General features: G+C 49.2%; 1 long non-coding RNA gene across 1 annotated transcript; it reads left to right on the top strand.

Moving 5' to 3' along the window:
* The first annotated feature begins 96 nt into the window (after positions 1-96).
* On the top strand, positions 97-2,043 carry LOC118021834. Its single transcript, XR_004682313.1, has 2 exons — positions 97-185; positions 1,801-2,043. It is a non-coding gene; the product is annotated as an uncharacterized LOC118021834 (long non-coding RNA).
* The last annotated feature ends 11,902 nt before the right edge of the window (positions 2,044-13,945 follow it).

Below are 13,945 nucleotides of genomic sequence, written 5' to 3'. Positions count from 1 at the left end.
AGGAACACAAGCAGGAGGAGTGGGAGAGGGAGAAGCAGGCCTCCCGCGGAGCAGGGAGCCCGATGCGGGGCTCGATCCCAGGATGCTGGGATCAAGACCTGAGCTGAAGGCAGACGCTTAACGACTGAGCCACCCAGGCGCCCCAGCCATTCCTTTTTAAATCCCATCTATTTAGGAGGGAAAAAGTGAGTCACCTTGAAGCGGCATATAATGGGAGTGACTAGAGGGGGTATGGGGACATGGAAGCACTGGGGACGGTGGCAGACGGTTGGATGATGTGGGGAACCTCTTGGAACTGAACCACTCACAGCTCAGGCACCCCACCATCCCCTGACTGCAGGGCCCAGCAGAGCCCTGGCTGGGAGACCGAGATATCCCCCAAGCTCCTGTATCCACAAGAAAACTCTATCTGGGTGGTCATGGGTTGTGTAGGGCCTGGGTCAGATCTGGTCCTCATTCCTGGGGTCTGTGGTGTCATTGTGGGGATCAGCATGCCTCACCTGAGGTGCTCCCCACACCCCTACACCACCCCTGGGCTGCCCTGTGTTTCCATCTGTGGTATTCACCCCGCCCCCCCACACACACACACTTGACCACTGGAGCCCGTTAATCACCCATTCACTAAATCATTCATCTATCCAATCTTTATTGGGCACCTACTATGTGCCGAGCCCTGTGCTGGGTGCTGGGTAGATAGCCATGAGCTGGACAGGCAGAACTCAGGTCATGAACTTCAGGTACACAGAATTATGGGCACATCATAATCCGGATCATGGTGTATTCTCTTTGGTCCTTGCATGATCTGCTCTTATTAAAAATGTCCATGATTAAAATAACTCTAGTCATGTAATACACACCCCATAGCCCATTGATCAAAAGCTAGGACCCTAACAATGGCCAACATCTAATCCCAAGGGACCCCCATCCCATCCCTGCCTTGAATCCTGTCTTCATCACTCCCTGCCTTCCTGTTTGGGCAGTTTTATCATACCCACATCCTACAGGTATTCGGGCACACCTTGGAGATATGGTTGGTTTTGGTCCAGACCAACGCAGTAAAGCAAATATCACAATAAAGCAAGTCGGATGAATTTTTTTTGTTTCCCAGTGCATGTCCGAGTTATGTCCACACTATACTGAAGTCTATTAGGTGTGCAATAACATTATGTCTATAAAACAATGCACATGCCTTAATTAAAAAAATATTTCTAAAAAACGCTAGCCGGCTTCTGAGCTTTCAGAGAGCTGTAATCCTTTTGCCGGTGGAGGGTCTTGCCTCCATGTTGACGGCGCTGACCGATCAGGGTGGTGGCTGCCGAAGGTGGGGGTGGCTGTGGTAGGTTCTTAAAAATAAAACAGTGAAGTCTGCCGCTTGGATGGATTCTTCTTTTCCTGAACGATTTCTCGGTAGCATGGGATGCTCCTTGATCGCATCTCACCCACAGCAGAACTTCCTTCCAAACTGGGGTCAACCCTCCAAACCCCGTCGCTGCTTTATCCACTAAGTTCATGTCATATTCTCAGTCCTTTGTTGTCATTTCAACATCTGCATGGCATCTTCAGAAACCACTTTCTTTGCTCGTCCGTGAGAAGCAACTCCTCATCCCTTCAAGTTGTATCAGGAGATTGCAGCAATTCAAATAGAATAATAATGAAAAAGTTTGAAATACTGCGAGAATTACCAAAATGTGACACAGAGATGCCACCTGAGCAGAGGAGTATATTCGTTTCCTGGGGCTGCTGGGATAAATGGCCACCAACTGGGTGGCTTTAACACAAGAGAAGTGTCTTCTCTTCCAGTCCTGGAGGCCAGAGGTCCGCATTCAAGGTGTCGGCGGAGCTGTGTTCCCCCCGAAGGCTCCAGGGAAGGATCTGTTCCCTGCCTGTCCCGGCTGCTGGTGGCTGGCAGCCATCCTTGGCAACCCTTGGCTTGTGGATGCGTCACTCCAGTCTCTGCCACCCTGCTGTCACGTGAGTTCTCCTCACGCCCCGCCCCCCAACATTATTGCGGAATCATTGACTAATATAATTGTATATATTTAAGGGGTACAATGTGATGATTTGATACACATTACGGAATGATTATGTGGTAAGAATGCCTAAGATCTCCCCTCAAAGATTTCCATGCATACAGTACGGAGTTGGAAACTGTCCTCGTCATGCTGTGCATTAGATCCCCAGGACTTCTTCATCTTTTAACTGGAAGATTGTACTCTTGACCTCCATCTCCCCATCTGCCCTTCCCCCCAGCTTCTGGCAACCACCATTCTATTCTCTGTTTCTATGCAACTCGCTCTTTTGTTTTAATTCCACATAGAAGTGATACCATACAGTATTTGGTTTTTTCTGTCTGGTCTATTCCACTTAGCATAATGCACTCCAGCTTCATCCATGTTGCACATGGCAGGATTTCCTTCTTTTGTATGGCTGAACAATATTCCAGCGTGTGTGTGTGTGTGTACCACATTTTCTTTATCCATTCATCCATTGAAGGACATTGAAGTTGTCTCCGTGTCTTGGTTATTATAAATAACGCTGCAATGACATGGGGACACAGATATCACTTCAAGATAGTGATTTCGGGGCGTCTGGGTGGCTCAGTCGGTTAAGTGTCTGCCTTCGGCTCTGGTCATGATCCCAGGATTCTGGGATTGAGCCCTGCGTTGGGCTCCCTGCTCCGGGGGAAGCCTGCTTCTCCCTCTCTCACTCCCCCTGCTTGTGTTCCTGCTCTTACTGTGTCTCTCTCTGTCAAATAAATAAAATCTTAAAAAAAAAAAAAAAAGATAGTGATTTCATTTCCTTCAGATCAATACCCAGAAGTGGGATTGCTGGATCCTACGGGACTTCTATTTTTTATTTTTTGAGGAACCTCCATACTGTTTTCCGTACTGGCTGTACCAGTTTACATTCCCACCAGCGGTGCACCAAAGTGTCTTTTCTGCACATCTTCCCTGACCCTTGTTATCTCTTGTCTTTGAAGACAGCCATCCTAACAGATGTGATGTGGTATCACACTGTGGTTTTGATTTGCATTTCCCTGATGATGAGTGATGTTGGGCACCTTTTCATCTACCTGTTGGCCATTCGTATTATCTTCTTTGGAAAAATGTCTGTTCAGGTCCTTAGCCTGTTTTTTAATTGGATTGTTTGCTTTTTTGCTGTTGGGTTGTATGAGTCCTTTATATATTTGGGATCCCATTCTGTAGATTGCTTTTCCACTTGATTGTTTCCTTTGCTCTGTATAAGCTCTTTAGTTTGATATAGTCCCCCTTGTTATTTTAGCTTTTGTTGCCTGTGCTTTTGGTATCTCATATAAGAAATCATTGCCAAGTCTAATGTCAAGGAGATTTGCTCCTATGTTTTCTTCTAGAAGTTTTATGGTTTTATTTATTTATTTTATTTTATTTTATTTTTTAAAAGATTTTATTTATTCATTTGAGAGAGAATGAGATAGAGAGAGCATGAGAGGGGGGAGGGTCAGAGGGAGAAGCAGGCTCCCTGCTGAGCAGGGAGCCCGATGCGGGACTTGATCCAGGGACTCCAGGATCATGACCTGAGCCGAAGGCAGTCACTTAACCAACTGAGCCACCCAGGCGCCCTATTTATTTATTTTAAAAGGATTTTATTTATTTATTTGAGAGAGGGTGAATGAAAGACAGAGAGCACAAGAGGGAAGAGGGTCAGAGGGAGAAGCAGACTCTCTGTTGAGCAGGGAGCCCGATGCGGGACTCAATCCCGGGACTCCAGGATCATGACCTGAGATGAAGGCAGTCGCTTCACCAACTGAGCCACCCAGGCGCTCTATAAGTTTTATGGTTTTAGATCTTATATTTAAGTCTTTGATCCATTTTGAGTTGATTTTTGGGAGTGGTGTAAGACAGGGGTCTGGTTTCATTCTTTTGCATCAGATACCCAGTTTACCGAATACCATTTATTTATTTAAGATTTATTTATTTATTTTAGAGAGAGAGAGAGAGAGGGACAGCACAGGGAGCCAGCAGAGCCCACTGATGCGGGGCTCACTATGAGGGACTTGATCCCAGGACCCTGAGATCATAACCCGAGCTGACATCAAGCGTCAAACACTCAACCGACTGAGACACCCAGTCGCCCCCCAGTACCATTTATTGAAGACACTTCTTTTTCACCACCGGCTGTTCTTGTCGCCCTTATCAAAAAAACTAGTCGACCATATATGGGCTAGTCCCATTCTAACTCAATAAGACTTCATCTAAACTTAATTAATCACATCCGCAAAGACTCTTTTTCCAAATAAGGTCAGATTTATAGGTTCCAAGAATTAGGACTTTAATATATTTGGCGGGGGTGGGGAAACAAGTCCATCCATAACAAGGGCATCCAGACAACCAAAAAAGTGTATCAAGGTGTTTGAATCTTCTGGGGCTTAATTTCTTCATGTAATAGTACGTAACTAAGATTGACCCATACTTGTTCACTTGTTTTAACTGTCCTGTCATATTCCACCGGGTCAGCGTACAGCTGCTCTCTTGTGGATGGCCTTTTGGGTGGTGTCCAGGCATCTGGAAGTGCTATTTGGATGTTCTTGTGAATGGCTCTTGGTACACACATGCAGGATTTCCTCTGGGGTGTTTACCTAGAAATGGAATCACCAGGACTCAGAATATGTGAGTGTTTAGGAGGCAGTAGGAAACAGCTTTCTAAAGTGGTTGTACTGGGGTGCCTGGGTGGCTCAGTCCTTAAGCGTCTGCCTTCAGGTCGGGTCATGATCCCAGGGTCCTGGGATCAAGCCCCACATCGGGCTCCCTGCTCCGCGGGAAGCCTGCTTCTCCCTCTCCCACTCCTCCTGCTTCTGTTCTCTTTCTCGCTTTGTCATTCTCTGTCAAATAAATAAATAAAATCTTTAAAAAATTAAAGTGGCTGCACTATTTACACTCCCACCAGCAACGCATACGATCTGTGTCCTCTCTGACACTTGGCATTATTAGATTTGAAAATGTTTGCCAATTGAGTATAAAGCTGTTTCCAGTTGAGACCTTCATTTGCATTTCCTTGATCACTAATGATGCTGAACATCTTTCTCAACCTAAGGTCTAAAGTAGATTCACCTATACTTTCTATTAAGGTTCTGAACCTTTGTTTTAGACATTTGAGTTCATAATCTATAATCAACATCAAGTTCCAAAGGATATTTACCTATAATTTCTACAAAAGATTTTTAAGTGGTTTTTGTTTGTTTTTGACATTTAAGCCTTTAATCCAGAGTTGATTTTTGTATATATGGTATGAGGTAGGGATTGGTCGTATAACCTTAGGGGCTTTTGTAGGGTGACAGGTGTATTTGGGGGACAGTGGGACAGGACATTAGACTGGCACTCTTGACTATACTAGAAATTGCTCACTGGGTTTTGAGTTCAAATTCTGCTGCTCTTATGGATTGCCTGTGAGATCCTATGCTTCAGGTCTGTGAGCCTCCCATTTCCTCATCTGTAGAATAGGAATTCCAGTGGATACTGCCCTTGGCTGGTTTGGAGATTCCATGAGTTAAAGTATGCAGAATGCTCCCCACATTGCTTGGTACAAAGCATAAGAACACCGACTAGCATTTATTGAGCACCTGCTATGTGTCAGGTAACTTGGCAAGCACTTTATATGTGTTATTAACTCATGGAACCCCTGGCAACTCCATGAAATAGATGTTTCCCCCCACCCTTTACAGATGAGGAAATGGAGTCTCAATAGGAGTGAGTAAATCCTCCAAGGGCACACACCTAGCATGTGGCAGAGGACTTGAACCCTGGCATCACCACCACACATCAAAGCCATCCCCTTCCCTTTCTCCAGCCTCCAGGATCCAGTCCCTGGGGAGTGGAATGGCTGTCTCTCCAGGAGGAAGTGTCTAAAGGTTGAAATGGAGGAGGGGTGGGCAGTGCAGTTGACCCTCCCCTCCCCGGCCCTCGATTCCCCTGGGGTCCCTGCCTTGGACTCTGAAGCTGGCGAGAGGCTGGCAGCAAAGTCCATCCATCCTCTTCCTCTAGGGCCGTCGGAAGCCACATAGATGATTCACTGGCCGTAATGTTCTCCCGGTGTCATCCATTATCCAAAGCTGCCATCCTGGGCCTGGGTTGCTTTGGGGTCAGGCAGGAATTACTACTCCCAAGGCCCAGCTCTCAGGGGCTTTTCTCCACAGCTGAGCCCGAGCGCACACAGCCCTCTTCTCTAGATCCGAGGGCTGGGGGCTTCCTGCCAAGAGGGGACGCAGACTCCAGCACGTGCTCCAGGCCCGGGGTCTGCCAGCAGACAAAGGGCCCTGAGCTGCCCTTGAGCCCAGCTTTGTCACCTCCCAGTGACCTCTTCTGTGCCTATATTTCCTTATTTGTAAGATGGGAGTAACTAGCTCTTCCTTGCTGAAAGATGTAGAAATAATCTGCACAGGAGGCATGAGTAGACCGCAGCTGAGCTCGTTCACTAGAGTTAACTATTATTATAGTCACGCCTCCGGGGGTTGTGTCCCAGCCCGGCTGAGGGTATAAGGCTGGCATGTCTCCTACAGGAGACAGACCCCCAGTGCACTGCCTGCAAAAAGGGCTTCTAATCAGCCAATACGTCCCCCCATAGAAGCTTGTTCGGGGTGATGAGTCGTGGAATAACTGTTTATTGAACACCTACTATGTGCCCTGCAGGCTTCCGTGGTGACCGACAATCATGTCCCTGTATCCACGGCACTTACAGTCCAGCGCCCCAGGAAACGCGGGGTCCTGCTAGGAGGGGTCAGCCCTCAGCCAGGCTGGGGCACGGGCTGGGGGCAGAGGGCTCCCAGGTCTGCCCCTGGGTGGAGTAGGGGCTCATGCACACCCCTCCCTGAGACCGTACAAAGCTCACATCCCCCGCACCTGCCTGTTGGAAGGCCCTGCCTGAGGAGCAGGGGTAAGCATGGAGCTGCTGGAATCATGCAGACCCATTTTTGTCTTATGGCATGTATTAGTTTATTGCTACATAACAAACCACCCCAACCCTCAGCAGATGACGTTTTTCCTCGCAGCTTCTGTGGGTCCAGAGTTCAGGAGGGGCTCCGCTGGTTGGTTCTGGCTCAGAGTCTCTCAAGAGGTTGCAGACAAGATGCCAGCCAGGGGTGTGGTCACAGGAAGGCCTGACAGGCTGGAGGACCCATTTCCATGTGCTGTGGGCGGGAGGCCTCTGCTCTTGAGCATCCTCACAACATGGCAGCCAGCTTCCCCCAGCCTGAGTGATTCCAGATGGGGAGCAAGAAGGATGCCTTGTATGAGCTCGTCACACAAGTCACCCTCCCTCATTCTCACTGTATTCTCTTCCCTGGAAGTGGGTCACTAAGGCCAGCCCACGCTCAGGGGAGCGGCTCCATTTTTTGAAGGAAGGGATGTCAAGGAATTTGGGTGACCTTGGGCAAGTCCCTTCTGTGTGAGCCTCAGTCTCCTCATCTGTGAGATGGGAGTAATGAGTCATAGCCCCTACCTGGCAGGGCCTTTGGGAAGTTGAGACAAGAAGATACAAGTGCAGAGCCTGTCGTGTTAGTGACGCCCCCAGTAAACCCAGGTGGTTGATACCACTGTGGGTATTTAAAGGGATTTATCCAGGACCAGCCCCTTTAAAAATAAATAAATAAAACAATCAGGTGGAGAGGGGGGTATATGTTACAATGATTGGCCATGAGTTGATGGTTGTGTGGAGGGGGAGGATGGTGTGTGGAGGCTCCCTTTATTATCATCTGTGACTTTGTATATATTTGAAGTTTTCCATAAGAGGTTTTTGTAAAAAATGGTGTGAGCCTAATGTGCCCATTTTACAGATGGACAAACCCCAGAAGCAGGCAGGAGGATTGGAGTATGAGTGGGGGTACGTAGGGCTGGACTGGGGCCCCAAGTGTGTTTTGTTCATCCTGGGGAAGGGGCGTGTGCATGGACTCTGGGGCCTGCTTCCCTGCCTGAGCCTGGTGTAGAGAGGGATCTCCCCTGCCGTCTGAGTCCAAGATCTCCAGCAGTCCATCCATCTGAGAGCACCTGGTGCCTAACTATTATGTCCATACCTGGGAGAGGCATCTTTTTTAAAAGATTTTATTTATTTTATTGTATTTATTTAGAGAGCGATCGAGTGCAGGGAGAGGGGCAGAGGAAGAGAGAGAGAGAGTCCTAAGCAGACTCACACTGAGTGCAGAACCCAATGCAGGGCTCGATCTCACAACCCTGAGATCATGACCTGAGCCGAAATCAGCAGTCGGACACTTAGCCAACTGAGCCACCCAGGTGTCCCTAGAGGCATCTTTTAAGTGTATAAATATTAATGTTGTTTTGACAAGGGGTATATTTTATTCTTTTTTATTTTAGATCTTTTTTTTTCAAAGAAGATACTTGTTCATGGTAAAATCAAGGGGACAAGCCAAGCTCCTTCCCTTATGTCCTCCAGTCACTCCCAAAGACAACTATTGAATTTCTTTATTCAACAGGTGTTTGTTGAACACCTACTATGTGCCAGACACCATGCTAGGTGTGATGTCCACTAGAAATATGATATGAGCCTTGAATGAGAGCCACACGTGAAATTTGAGATTTTCAAGGAGCCACATGTAAAAAACGTAGAAACAGGTGAAATTTATTTTAATAATGTATTTTCTGTAGCTTCATATATCCAAACCCAGGATATGGAAGCGATATAAAAATTATTAATGAGATACCTTACATTGTTTTTTCGCACTGAACTAGTCTGCTCGGGCCGCCGTAACAAAGTCCCACAGGCTGGGGGTTCAGACAACAGAAATGTCCATTCTCATGGCTCTGGAGACAGCAAATCCGAGCTCGAGGTGCTGGCGGGGTGGGTTTCTCTCCCTGTTTCTTAATCTCTTCTTACAAGGATAGCAGGCAGATTCAGGCCCATCTTAACTGCCTCATTTTACCTTTTTTTTTTTTTTTTAAATATTTTATTTATTTATTTGACAGAGAGAGAGAGAGAGATCACAAGTAGGCAGACAGGCAGAGGGAGAGGGAGAAGCAGCCTCCCCGCTGAGCAGGGAGCCCGATGCGGGGCTTGATCCCAGGACCCTGGGACCATGACCTGAGCTGAAGGCAGACGCTTAACTGACTGAGCCACCCAGGCGTCCCCCAAGATTTTATTTTTAAGTAATTTCCACACCCAGCATGGAACTTGAAGACACAACCCCGAGATCAACAGTTGCATGCTCCACCGACTGAGCCAGACAGGCACCCTGACATATAACATATTCATTTCAGATACACAACATAATAATTTGATATTTGCATGTATTGCAAAATGATCAACGCAGTAAGATTCCCTAACATCAGTCACCAGAAACACAGTTACAGATTTGCTTTTCTTGTGATGAGAGCTTTTAAGATTTATTCTCTTAGCAACTCTCAAATATGCAAGATGGTATTACTAGCTGTAGTCACGATGCTTTATATGACATCCCCAGGACTTCCTTATTTTATAACTGGAAATTTGTACCTGTTGACCACCTTCACCCATCCCCCCCACCCCACCCCTCCTCTCCCCCAACTGTTCTTTGTGGCAACCCCCAATCTGTTCTTTGTTTCTATGATTTAGCGTTTTTAGATTGCACATGTAAGTGAGGTCATACAGCATTTGTCTTTCTCTGTCTTATTTCACTTAGCATAATGCCCTCAAAGTTCCATCCATGTGGTTGCAGATGGCAGGATTTCTTTCTTTGCTTTATGGCTGAATGGTGTTCCACTGTATACGTATACACCGCATCTTCTTTATCCATTCATCCATCGATGGACACTTAGGTTGTTTCCATGTCTTGGCTGTTGGAAATAGTGTTGCAATGGATCCATATCTTTTCGAGATAGTGATTTCATTTCCTTTGGATCTACACCCAGAAGTGGAATTGTTGGATCATATGGTGGTTCTATTTTAATTTTTTTGAGAAACCTCCATACTGTTTTCCACAGTGGCTGAACCAGTTTTCATTCCCAACAGTGCAGGAGAGTTCCTGTTCTCCACATCCTCGCCAACACCTGTATCCTGTCCTTTTTGTAATAGCCATTCTGCAGGTGTGAGGTGATCCCTCATCGTGGTTTTGATTTGCATTTCCTTGGTGATTCGTGACATTGAGCACCTTTTCATGTACCTTGTACTTGTGTACATACTTGGCAAGTACTTTCACAGACTTGGCCGTCTGTATGTCTTCTTTGGGAAAATGTCTATTCAGATCCTCTGCCCATTTTTAAATCACATTTTTTTTTTTTGCTATTGAGTTGTATGAATGAGATATCCCCATTTTTAAAACTACAGATGGTAATATTCCATACATGCTGTTCTTTGCTTTTCTCACTTGAAAATAGATCTCAAAACTCGCTTCCCATCATCTTGCATAGATATGCCTTATTCTTTTTGATTTCTTGATTTTAAAGAATAATTTGAAACATATAAAAGCATGGTGCTGCTGAGCTAGAATCACAGAACCTGGCGTTTGTTGAGTGCTGACCACCCCGAGCTCCGGTCATCTCATCCAGTCGTCCCCACAATCCCACAAGTGGGTGCTTTTCCCAAAAAAAAATTCAAGTGGAATTTCCACCTTAAAAAGGTGGAAAATAAAGGTGGAAAATAAAAACCACTAACTTTCAGGGAAATATCAAGTCCTGGATCATAGAATTGCCAGATGATAGGGTCTGTGAGACTTCCGTGTTGAGGTTAACAGAATAATAAAATACTAATGTATAATGTTATCATATTTCATTAATATGGAGTAGTATTATAATAGAGCGATATATGAGCAAGAATATAGTATCAGGAGGAGCTGAGAACTGGGCTGGCTCCCATTGGTTCCCTGTGGTTCCCACAGGAACTGAGACTGGGGCTGGTTCTGGGGCTGTACTGTGGACACGGTACCAGAGCCCAAGGGTCCAGGCAGGACTCTGCTCCCCTTGGATCTCACTCGAGGCAGGAGGAAGCTTCTAGAAGGGAAAGTGGTGCCAGGAATCAACCTGGAACTGGCCTACCGGCCTTCACGTGTGAGATGAGAGATGGGTAGAGGGCACATTCCTATACCACAGCCCACCTTCTAAGCTCCAGAACCTTCTGGGCCCAGGGCCAGCTACTCTTTCCTGTTTGGGGATAGGGGTGGTCGTTCTGAGCCAGCAGGCTCTGTCAGGACATCCTTGGGGCCTCTGCCAATGCTGGGATCCCAGGCAGTGTGCCTGCCCTGTCAGGGGCTCCCTGTAATTCTAGAATGGGCTGACGGGATGACCACAGTGCCTGCCTCCAAGGTACAGTGAGGGTGTAGCTTACATGGGTAGCTGATACTGTTGTGAGCATCTTGAGCCCCGACAGGCCCTGTGTGACCCAGGGAGGGGCTTTGCCCAGAACCAGACTGCCCCCGTGGAACGGGCTCCTCAGGGAATGTTGTTCTGGGCTCTAAGCCACACAGGCTGTGGGTTCAGGCCTGACTGTGCCTCATCCCAGCTCTGATACTCCCACCTCTCCGTGCCCCAGTTTCTCCATCTGTATGTAGCATGGGCTTGGTCCAGGGGCAGTCTGAACCCTTGGGAAGAACTCTGGTCAACAGGGGCGTGCAAGAAACTGAGAATCGTTTCTGAGTAGAGCTGGTAGGCCCGCAGGGCTCCCTGATTCCTGACGCACTGAGGAACCCCCGCCTGCCCTGAGCTGGGCCCCTGACAGGCCCTGTCCCTGCCGCTCTGGCTCCCGAGGGAAGAGGTTGTGGCTGGCAAGCACGTCTCCAGCAGGTTTTGAACTGCCGGGCCGGGAGGCCAGAGCGAAGTGAGCGGCTGAGGCAGGAAGGCGGCTCTTGGCTCCGAGTCTCCTAGGGCCTCTGCCTTTCCACCTGTCCTTGGTCCCTCTGTCTCCTCCCTCCCTCCCTGCATTGCAGTATGCGTAGCCACAGCCGCTCCTGTCTTCTCCCATCTGGTCTTTGCACACAGGCCACTCCTACAGCCCGCGGGTCCCCTCCCCAGCCTTTCAGGCCCCCCACCCACGGTCTAAGACTCTGCCCGGGAAGCCCTCCCTGAGCTCCTGCTTTGCGGGCCCCGGAGGGCTGGGATCAGGTCTGTGCCAACTGTGCAGCCCAGTAAGAGTGGATCCTCAGGTAGTGCTTGCGTGTATGTGTGAACATGTCTCCCCTGCCCCCAAACTTTGAGATACCAGGTGCAGTCCTGGGAGAAGCAGGGAAGAGAGGGTGCCCACCCCCGGGGCACTTGTGGTCTATGGGGAGGCATACGTTAAACAAATAGTTCTATAATTACCCCATATAGTCCCTGAAGGAAAATAGGGTGCCGTGAGAGTGTGTAACGGAGGGGATGCGACCCAGCCAGGGGTCTGAGAAGGTCTCCTGGACGTTTAAGCCTAATCTGAAAGCTGAGAAAGAACAACCAACCAGGCCGAAGGAATGACAGGTGCAAAGGCCCAGTGGTCATGGAAGATGCAGAGGGGAACATGTGGGAGACACCGCAGACATACAGAGATCAGGGTGGAAGGCTGGGGGCAGAGGCGAGAGAGGGTGGCTGAACTGTACCCTCAGAGAAATGCGAGGGCACTAAAGGATTTGCCGTCCCCGGGGAAGATGGGACCCCAGTCAGATGTTAAAAGCATACCATGTTGGTCTGCCCTTACGGAAAACAGATCTGAGGGGCTGGGCCAACAGGGAGGAGGCTCCTACAGCCCCTGAGTCACTTGGACTGAGGCAGGGATGAAGAGATGAATTTGGAGGAGTTTTCACCAAGAGCTAGCGCCACCCCCTCCCTTCCCCCTGGGCCAGGTGGGGACTGGCTCTGCAGAGAGGAGCAGGAGGACCCAGGGTGAGGCCTGGAACAAGGTCTGACAAGCCTCAAGTGCCTGGCTGCCCATCAGTCCCCAACCAGACAAGAGTCCCGGGACCAGAGCCACGGGCCTGGGGACACAACGGGTGCTGACCCTGTCCCCCTCCCCCCCCGGGAAAACACATTCCAGGAACCAATACCCTTCTCCCTCCCAGAAATAGGCACCCTTGGGAGGAGACTTGAGCCCCGCCCTGCCCGGGCGCTGCTGGGTGACCCTCTCCGGGCAGGGAACCTCGCCTGCCTTCTGGGCTGAGAGCCCACTGCTGTCCCCAGGCTTCCTCGGGGACCTGGGGCTCCTTCTCAGGAAGCCCCTGCCCTTGCTCAGCCCAGTCCCACCCTAGAAGGTCCCTTCAGCTGTTCAGGAGGCCCATGCCAAGTCCTGGGGACAGGTCGCCAACAGGAAGAGCTAACATTCTGGAGGAGGCGGCAGGGAACATGGAAGCTAATAAAGTCATTGCATGATAAGTTTCAGAGAGGCCTCAATGCCCTAAGAAGTGATGTGATGGGGAATAAGGGGGAGGGTGGGCTGGAGAAGAGCATTCCAGGCAGGGGATCTGCCAGGGCCAAGTCTGGAGGTGGGAACAAAGAGGCCAGGGGATGGGGAGGATGGAGGCTGTTGTGACCGTGACCCTGGAGGTGGGGGGGTGGTTCACTCTCTTAAGCCACCAGAATCTCCCTTCCCCTTCAGCCTGGAAACCCCCTCACCCATAGTGCCCTGTTGCAGCCCTACCCAGGGTCTTTCCAGAGACTGCCCCTTTCCCTCTGTTACAGGTCCTCCCCTAGAGTGGGATTTCCCTAGGACCTGAGCTGGAGCGGGGAACTCAAGTCCATGGTGATGGCCACATGCGTGGACCTCCTATGGCGTGCCAGGCCTCAGCCCCTCAGCCCCTCACAGCCAGCGCATTTTATGGATCAGGAGACCCAGGCAGACAGGAGGATTCATTCAAGGCCACGTGGCGCAGAAGGTAGGAGTCAGGGTTTGAACCCAGCTCAGAGTCATCCCGAAGGTTTGTCTCGGTTTTGTAATGGGAGGAGTTACGGATTCTCATGCCCCTTTCCTACCCCTCCTTTCACTTACCCAGTAGAGGAAATGTCTCCCCACGCTCCCCAGGGGCTGAGCC

The sequence above is a fragment of the Mirounga leonina genome, unplaced genomic scaffold, assembly GCF_011800145.1.
Source record: "Mirounga leonina isolate KUSES-001 unplaced genomic scaffold, KU_Mleo_1.0 Mir_175, whole genome shotgun sequence".
NCBI lineage: Eukaryota > Metazoa > Chordata > Mammalia > Carnivora > Phocidae > Mirounga > Mirounga leonina.
The sequence above is the reverse complement of the archived record's forward strand: the minus strand, read 5'-3'. Positions and strand labels throughout refer to the sequence as shown.